Source organism: Anser brachyrhynchus (assembly GCF_964034855.1).
Source record: "Anser brachyrhynchus genome assembly, contig: SCAFFOLD_345, whole genome shotgun sequence".
NCBI lineage: Eukaryota > Metazoa > Chordata > Aves > Anseriformes > Anatidae > Anser > Anser brachyrhynchus.
Genome location: NW_027663526.1, coordinates 8,692 through 18,247, shown reverse-complemented (window position 1 = coordinate 18,247; position 9,556 = coordinate 8,692).

The following is a 9,556-nucleotide window of genomic DNA, read 5'->3' as shown; positions in this document are numbered from 1 at the left end:
ACCCAGAGGAGAGCAATGAACGCACTCATGTTCATATTCGCCCTATCATCAATCCTAAGCGCCGCCCTAACCGCATTAAACTTCTGACTCGCCCAAATAAACCCCGACTCAGAGAAACTCTCACCGTACGAATGTGGATTCGACCCACTTGGATCTGCTCGATTACCATTCTCAGTCCGATTCTTCCTCAGTAGCCATCCTGTTCGTCCTATTCGACCTAGAAATCGCCCTCCTACTCCCCCTGCCATGAGCCGTCCAACTCCAATCCCCCCTAATGACCCTCACCTGAACTGTAGTGATCCTCCTTCTCCTAACACTCGGACTGGCCTACGAGTGAATTCAAGGGGGCCTAGAATGAGCAGAATAACAGAAAGTTAGTCTAACCAAAAAGATAGCTGGTTTCGACCCAGCAGATTACAGCCAACCCTGTAACTTTCTTATGTCGCCCCTACATTTAAGCTTCTACTCAGCCTTCATTTTCAGCGGACTAGGACTAGCCTTCCACCGAACCCACCTAGTATCCGCCCTACTATGCCTTGAAAGCATAATATTATCGATATTCGTAGGCCTATCAATATGATCCATCGAAAACCAAGTCTCCTCATTCACCATGGTACCAATTCTCATGCTAACCTTCTCAGCGTGTGAGGCGGGCACAGGCCTGGCCATCCTAGTAGCCTCCACCCGCACACATGGCTCCGACCATCTACACAACCTAAACCTCCTGCAATGCTAAAAATCATCCTACCCACAATCATACTTCTTCCAACAGCCCTGCTGTCTCCACCAAAATTTCTATGGACTAACACCACCTTATACAGCCTCCTAATCGCTGCCCTAAGCCTACAGTGATTAATCCCAACCTACTACCCCTACAAATTTTTATCCAACTGAACAGGAATTGACCAAATCTCATCCCCCCTCCTAGTACTATCCTGCTGACTACTCCCACTCATAATCATAGCAAGCCAAAACCACCTGCAACAAGAACCCCTACAACGCAAACGAATCTTTATCTCAACCTTAGTCACAGTCCAGCCATTCATCCTACTAGCCTTTTCCACCACAGAACTAGCACTATTTTACATCTCATTTGAAGCAACCCTCATTCCCACCCTAATCTTAATCACCCGATGGGGGAACCAACCAGAACGCCTAAGCGCTGGCATCTACCTGCTATTCTACACGCCAGTAAGCTCTCTACCCCTGCTAATCACAATCATACACCTATACGTGAAAATTGGCACCCTGCACCTGCCAACCCTACAACTAACCCACCCAACCCTATCCACCTCATGGACAGGAATACTATCAGGTCTAGCACTGCTCATAGCATTCATAGTAAAAGCCCCACTATACGGCCTACACCTCTGACTGCCAAAAGCCCACGTAGAAGCACCCATCGCAGGCTCAATACTCCTCGCCGCCCTACTACTAAAGCTAGGAGGATACGGAATTATACGAGTCACTCTATTTATGGGCCCACTGTCCAACCTCCTGCACTACCCCTTCCTAACCCTGGCCCTATGAGGCGCCCTAATGACTAGCTCAATCTGCCTACGACAGACAGACCTAAAATCACTAATCGCTTATTCATCCGTTAGCCACATAGGCCTAGTTATCGCCGCAGGAATAATCCAAACCCACTGATCATTCTCAGGGGCAATGATGCTAATAATTTCCCATGGACTAACTTCCTCCATACTATTCTGCCTAGCCAACACAAACTATGAACGTACGCACAGCCAAATTCTACTACTCACACGAGGCCTACAACCTCTCCTACCACTCATAGCTACCTGATGATTGCTGGCCAATCTAACAAACATAGCCTTACCCCCAACAACAAACCTCATAGCAGAGCTAACCATTATAATCACCTTATTCAACTGATCTGCCTTCACGATCATCCTAACAGGAATCGCAACCCTACTAACCGCCTCCTACACCTTATTCATACTACTAATGACCCAACGAGGCTCAATCCCCTCCCACATCACATCTATGCAAAACTCAACCACGCGAGAACACCTGCTCATAACACTCCACATTATCCCAATATTCCTCCTAATCCTCAAACCCGAACTGATCTCCGGAATCCCCTCATGCAAGTATAGTTTAAACCAAACATTAGACTGTGATTCTAAGAATAGAAGTTCAAACCTTCTTACCTGCCGAGGGGAGGGTTTAACCAACAAGAGCTGCTAACTCTTACATCTGAGCCTAAAACCTCAGCCCCCTTACTTTTAAAGGATAACAGCAATCCACTGGTCTTAGGAACCACCCATCTTGGTGCAAATCCAAGTAAAAGGAGTGAACCCCACACTACTAATCAACTCCCTCACACTACTCACGCTGACAATCCTCCTAACCCCAATCATCCTGCCATTTCTATTTAAAAACTTTAAAAACACCCCACAAGCCACCACCCGCGCTGTTAAAACCGCATTCCTAATTAGCCTAGCCCCTACAACCGCATTCATCTACTCGGGAGTAGAATCTGTCACCTGCCACTGGGAGTGAAAATTCATTATAAACTTTAAAATCCCCCTGAGCCTAAAAATAGACCAATACTCAATAACATTTCTTCCAATCGCCCTATTTGTAACATGATCAATCCTACAATTCGCCATATGATACATGGCCTCAGAGCCATACGTAACAAAATTTTTCACCTACCTACTGACATTCCTAGTCGCCATACTCCTCCTAACAACCGCAAACAACATATTCCTCCTATTCGTAGGCTGGGAAGGAGTAGGAATCATGTCCTTCCTTCTCATCGGCTGATGACAAGGCCGAGCAGATGCCAACACCGCCGCCCTACGAGCCGTAATCTACAACCGAATCGGAGACATCGGACTGATCCTGAGCATAGCATGACTAGCTTCAACATTCAACACCTGAGAGATCCAACAAGCCGTACACCCCCACCAAACCCCAATCCTCCCCCTCATAGGATTAATCCTCGCAGCCGCAGGAAAATCCGCCCAATTTGGACTCCACCCATGACTGCCCGCAGCAATAGAAGGCCCCACCCCAGTATCAGCCCTACTGCACTCCAGTACCATAGTAGTAGCCGGAATCTTCCTGCTCATCCGCATGCACCCCCTGCTAGCCACCAACCAGACAGCCCTAACTGCCTGCCTATGCCTAGGTGCTCTATCAACCCTATTCGCTGCCACATGCGCCCTAACCCAAAATGACATCAAAAAAATCATTGCTTTCTCAACATCCAGCCAACTAGGACTAATAATAGTCACTATCGGACTAAACCTCCCACAACTAGCCTTCCTACACATCTCAACCCATGCCTTCTTTAAAGCCATACTATTCCTATGCTCAGGGTCTATCATCCACAACCTAAACGGAGAACAAGATATCCGAAAGATAGGAGGCCTACAGAAAATACTCCCAGTCACTACTTCCTGCCTAACCATCGGAAACCTGGCGCTGATAGGAACCCCATTCCTAGCCGGATTCTACTCAAAAGACCTCATCATCGAAAGCTTAAACACATCATACCTAAATACTTGAGCCCTACTCCTAACCCTTATAGCCACAGCATTCACCGCAACCTACAGCATCCGCATAACCATCCTAGTCCAAGCTGGACAAACCCGAATCCCCCCAATAGTATCAATAAACGAAAACAACCCACTAATCACCGCCCCCCTAACCCGACTCGCCCTAGGCAGCATTACAGCAGGAATAATCATTACCTCTTTCATCACACCAACCAAAACCCCCCCAATAACCATACCCCTTATCACCAAAACCGCTGCCATCCTCATAACAATCCTAGGAATCACCCTAGCCCTAGAACTATCGAACATAACACACACCCTCACTCACCCCAAACCAACCCCCCTCATAAACTTCTCCTCTGCATTAGGGTACTTCAACCCCCTAGTACACCGATTCTTCTCCAAAAACCTACTAGAAAAGGGACAAAACATTGCCCTACACTTGATCGACCTCTCCTGACTCAAAAAAATAGGGCCAGAGGGCCTTGCTGAACTACAAGTAGCCGCAAGCAAAGCCGCAACCTCAATACACACAGGGCTAATTAAGGCCTACCTAGGATCCTTCGCCCTCTCCATCCTGGTAATAATCCTAATAACACACAGACTCACTAATGGCCCCTAACATCCGCAAACCCATCCCCTACTAAAAATAATCAACAACTCCCTAATCGACCTACCCGCCCCCTCCAACATCTCTGCCTGATGAAACTTCGGCTCCCTTCTAGCCATCTGCTTAGCCACACAAATCCTAACAGGCCTGCTACTAGCCATACACTACACCGCAGACACTTCACTCGCCTTCTCCTCAGTAGCTCACACATGCCGCGACGTCCAGTACGGATGGCTCATCCGCAACCTCCACGCCAACGGTGCTTCGCTCTTCTTTATCTGCATCTACTTACACATCGGACGAGGCCTCTACTACGGCTCCTACCTATACAAAGAAACCTGAAACACAGGAGTAATCCTCCTACTCACCCTAATAGCAACTGCCTTCGTAGGGTATGTCCTACCATGAGGACAAATGTCATTCTGAGGGGCCACCGTAATCACCAACCTATTCTCAGCCATCCCGTACATTGGGCAAACTCTAGTAGAATGAGCCTGAGGAGGATTCTCAGTAGACAATCCAACCTTAACCCGATTCTTCGCCATCCACTTCCTACTGCCCTTCCTAATTGCAGGAATCACCCTAGTCCACCTAAACTTCCTACACGAATCAGGCTCAAATAACCCACTAGGAATCGTATCAGACTGCAACAAAATCCCATTCCACCCATACTTCTCCATTAAAGACAGCTTAGGGCTTACCCTAATAATCATCCCTCTAATAGCACTATCCCTATTTTCACCGAACCTCCTGGTTCTTGGAATCCTAGTTGGGAGTGGTTGGCCACATGAGATGTACAGGATTTTTACCTGTGATTTAGTCTTGACAAGGCTATGTAATTGGTTTACTAACGTCTCATAAGAAAGAAGCATGAGCGGTTAATGCAGTTGGCTTGAAACCCATCCCCAGTGGTGCAAGTGCACTCTGTGGACTCACTGCAGTGCATCCCCAGTGGAGCCCGTGCACTCTCTGGACTCACTGAAGTGCATCCCCAGTGGTGCCAGTGCACTCTCTGGACTCACTGCACTGCATCCCCAGTGGTGCCAGTGCACTCTGTGGACTCACTGCAGTGCATCCCCAGTGGTGCCAGTGCACTCTCTGGACTCACTGCACTGCATCCCCAGTGGTGCCAGTGCACTCTCTGGACTCACTGCACTGCATCCCCAGTGGTGCCAGTGCACTCTCTGGACTCACTGCACTGCATCCCCAGTGGTGCCAGTGCGCTCTCTGGAGTCACAGCACTGCATCCCCAGTGGTGCCAGTGCAATCTCTGGACTCACTGCACTGCATCCCCCGTGGTGCCAGTGCGATCTCTGGACTCTCTGCAGTGCATTACCAGTGGTGCCAGTGCACTCTCTGGACTCACTGCACTGCATCCCCAGTGGTGCCAGTGCACTCTCTGGACTCACTGCAGTGCATCCCCAGTTTTGCCAGTGCACTCTCTGGACTCACTGCACTGCATCCCCAGTGGTGCCAGTGCACTCTCTGGACTCACTGCACTGCATCCCCAGTGGAGCCAGTGCACTCTCTGGACTCACTGCAGTGCATCCCCAGTGGAGCCCGTGCACTCTCTGGACTCACTGAAGTGCATCCCCAGTGGTGCCAGTGCACTCTCTGGACTCACTGCACTGCATCCCCAGTGGTGCCAGTGCACTCTGTGGACTCACTGCAGTGCATCCCCAGTGGTGCCAGTGCACTCTCTGGACTCACTGCACTGCATCCCCAGTGGTGCCAGTGCACTCTCTGGACTCACTGCACTGCATCCCCAGTGGTGCCAGTGCACTCTCTGGACTCACTGCACTGCATCCCCAGTGGTGCCAGTGCACTCTCTGCACTCACTGCACTGCATCCCCAGTGGTGCCAGTGCAATCTCTGGACTCACTGCACTGCATCCCCAGTGGTGCCAGTGCACTCTCTGGACTCACTGAAGTGCATCCCCATTGGTGCCATTGCACTCTCTGCACTCACTGCACTGCATCCCCAGTGGTGCCAGTGCACTCACTGGACTGACTGCACTGCATCCCCAGTGGTGCCAGTGCGCTCTCCGGAGTCACAGCACTGCATCCCCAGTGGTGCCAGTGCACTCACTGGACACACTGTACTGCATCACAGGTGGTGCCAGTGCACTCTCTGCACTCACTGCACAGCATCCCCAGTGGTGCCAGTGCATTCACTGGACTCACTGGACTGCATCCCCAGTGGTGCCAGTGCACTCTCTGGACTCACTGCACTGCATCCCCAGTGGTGCCAGTGCAGTCTCTGGACTCACTGCACTGCATCCCCAGTGGTGCCAGAGCACTCTCTGGACTCACTGCACTTCATCCCCAGTGGTGCCAGTGCACTGTCTGGACTCACTGCACCGCATCCCCAGTGGTGTCAGTACACTCTCTGGACTCACTGAAGTGCATCCCCAGTGGTGCCAGTGCACTCTCTGGACTCACTAAACTGCATCACCAGTGGTGCCAGTGCACTCCCTGGACTCACTGCACTGCATCCCAATGGTGCCAGTGCAATCTCTGGACTCACTGTAGTGCATCCCCAGTGGTGCCAGTGCACTCTCTGGACTCACTGCAGTGCATCCCCAGTGGTGCCAGTGCACTCTCTGGACTCACTGCAGTGCATCCCCAGTGGTGCCAGTGCACTCTCTGGACTCACTGCACTGCATCCCCAGTGGTGCCAGGGCACTCTCTGCACTCACTGCACTGCATTCCCAGTGGTGCCAGTGAAGTCTCTGGACTCACTGCACTGCATCCCCAGTGGTGCCAGTGCACTCTCTGGACTCACTGCACTGCATCCCCACTGCTGCCAGTGCACTCTCTGGACTCACTGCAGAGCATCCCCAGTGGTGCCAGTGCACTCTCTGGACTCACTGCACTGCATCCCCAGTGGTGCCAGTGCACTCTCTCGAGTCACTGCACTACATCCCCAGTAGTGCCAGTGCACTCACTGGACTCACTGTACTGCATCATCGGTGGTGCCAGTGCACTCTCTGGACTCACTTCACTGCATCCCCAGTGGTGCCAGTGCACTCTCTGGACTCACTGCACTGCAGGCCCAGTGGTACCAGTGCACTCACTGGACTCACTGTACTGCATCACCAGTGGTGCCAGTGAATTCACTGGACTCACTGTACTGCATCTCCAGTGGTGCCAGTGCACTCTCTGGACTCACTGAAGTGCATTCTCAGTGGTGCCAGTGTACTCTCTGGGCTCACTGAAGTGCATCCCCAGTGGTGCCAGTACACTCACTGGACTCACTGCACTGCATCCCCAGTGGTGCCAGTGCACTCTCTGGACTCACTGCACTGCATCCCCAGTGGTGCCAGTGCACTCTCTGGACTCACTGTAGTGCATCCCCAGTGGTGCCAGTGCACTCACTGGACTCACTGCAGTGCATCCCCAGTGGTGCCAGTGCACTCTCTGCACTCACTTCACTGCATCCCCAGTGGTGCCAGTGCACTCTCTGGACTCACTGCACTGCATCCCCAGTGGTGCCAGTGAAGTCTTTGGACTCACTGCACTGCATCCCCAGTGGTGCCAGTGCACTCTGTGGAGTCACTGAAGTGCATCCCCAGTGGTGCCAGTGCACTCTCTGGACTCACTGCACTGCATGTCCAGTGGTGCCAGTGCACTCTCTGGACTAACTGTACTGCATCCCCACTGGTGCCAGTGCACTATGTGGACTCACTGTACTGCATCCCCAGTGGTGACAGTGCACTCTCTGGACTAACTGCAGTGCATCCCCAGTGGTGCCAGTGCGCTCTCTGGACTCACTGCAGTGCATCCCCAGTGGTGCCAGTGCACTCTCTTGACTCACTGCACTGCATCCCCAGTGGTGCCAGTGCAGTCTCTGGACTGACTGCACTGCATCCCCAGTGGTGCCAGTGCACTGTCTGGACTCACTGCAGTGCATCCCCAGTGGTGTCAGTGCACTCTCTGGACTCACTGTACTGCACCCCCAGTGGTACCAGTGCACTCACTGGACTGACTGCACTGCATCCCCAGTGGTGCCAGTGTGCTCTCTGGAGTCACAGCACTGCATCCCCAGTGGTGCCAGTGCACTCACTGGACTCACTGCACTGCATCACAGGTGGTGCCAGTGCACTCTCTGGACTCACTGCAGTGAATCCCCGGTGGTGCCAGTGTACTCTCTGCAGTCACTGCACTGCATCCCCAGTGGTGCCAGTGCACTCACTGGACTCACTGGACTGCATCCCCAGTGGTGCCAGTGAACTCTCTGGACTCACTGCACTGCATCCCCAGTGGTGCCAGTGTACTCTCTGGACTCACTGCAGTGCATCCCCAGTGGTGCCAGAGCACTCTCTGGACTCACTGCACTGCATCCCCAGTGGTGCCAGTGCACTCTCTGGACTCACTGCACTGCATCCCCAGTGGTGTCAGTGCACTCTCTGGACTCACTGCAGTGCATCCCCAGTTGTGCCAGTGCACTCTCTGGACTCAATGCACTGCATCCCCAGTGGTGCCAGTGCACTCTCTGGACTCAGTGCACTGCATCCCCAGTGGTGCCAGTGCAATCTCTGGACTCACTGTAGTGCATCCCCAGTGGTGCCAGTGCACTCTCTGGACTCACTGCAGTGCATCCCCAGTGGTGCCAGTGCACTCTCTGGACTCACTGTACTGCATCCCCAGTGGTGCCAGTGCACTCTCTGGACTCACTGCAGTGCATCCCCAGTGGTGCCAGTGCACTCTCTGGACTCACTGCACTGCAGCCCCGGTGGTGCCAGTGCAATCTCTGGACTCACTGCACTGCATCCCCAGTGGTGCCAGTGCACTCTCTGGACTCACTGCACTGCATCCCCAGTTTTGCCAGTGAAGTCTTTGGACTCACTGCACTGCATCCCCAGTGGTGCCAGTGCACTCTCTGGAGTCACTGAAGTGCATCCCCAGTGGTGCCAGTGCACTCTCTGGACTCACTGCACTGCATGCCCAGTGGTGCCAGTGCACTCTCTGGAGTCACTGAAGTGCATCCCCAGTGGTGCCAGTGCACTCTCTGGACTCACTGCAGTGCATCCCCAGTGGTGCCAGTGCACTCTCTGGACTCACTGCACTGCATCCCCAGTGGTGCCAGTGCACTGTCTGGACTCACTGCACCGCATCCCCAGTGGTGTCAGTACACTCTCTGGACTCACTGAAGTGCATCCCCAGTGGTGCCAGTGCACTCTCTGGACTCACTAAACTGCATCACCAGTGGTGCCAGTGCACTCCCTGGACTCACTGCACTGCATCCCAATGGTGCCAGTGCAATCTCTGGACTCACTGTAGTGCATCCCCAGTGGTGCCAGTGCACTCTCTGGACTCACTGCAGTGCATCCCCAGTGGTGCCAGTGCACTCTCTGGACTCACTGCAGTGCATCCCCAGTGGTGCCAGTGCACTCTCTGGACTCACTGCACTGCATCCC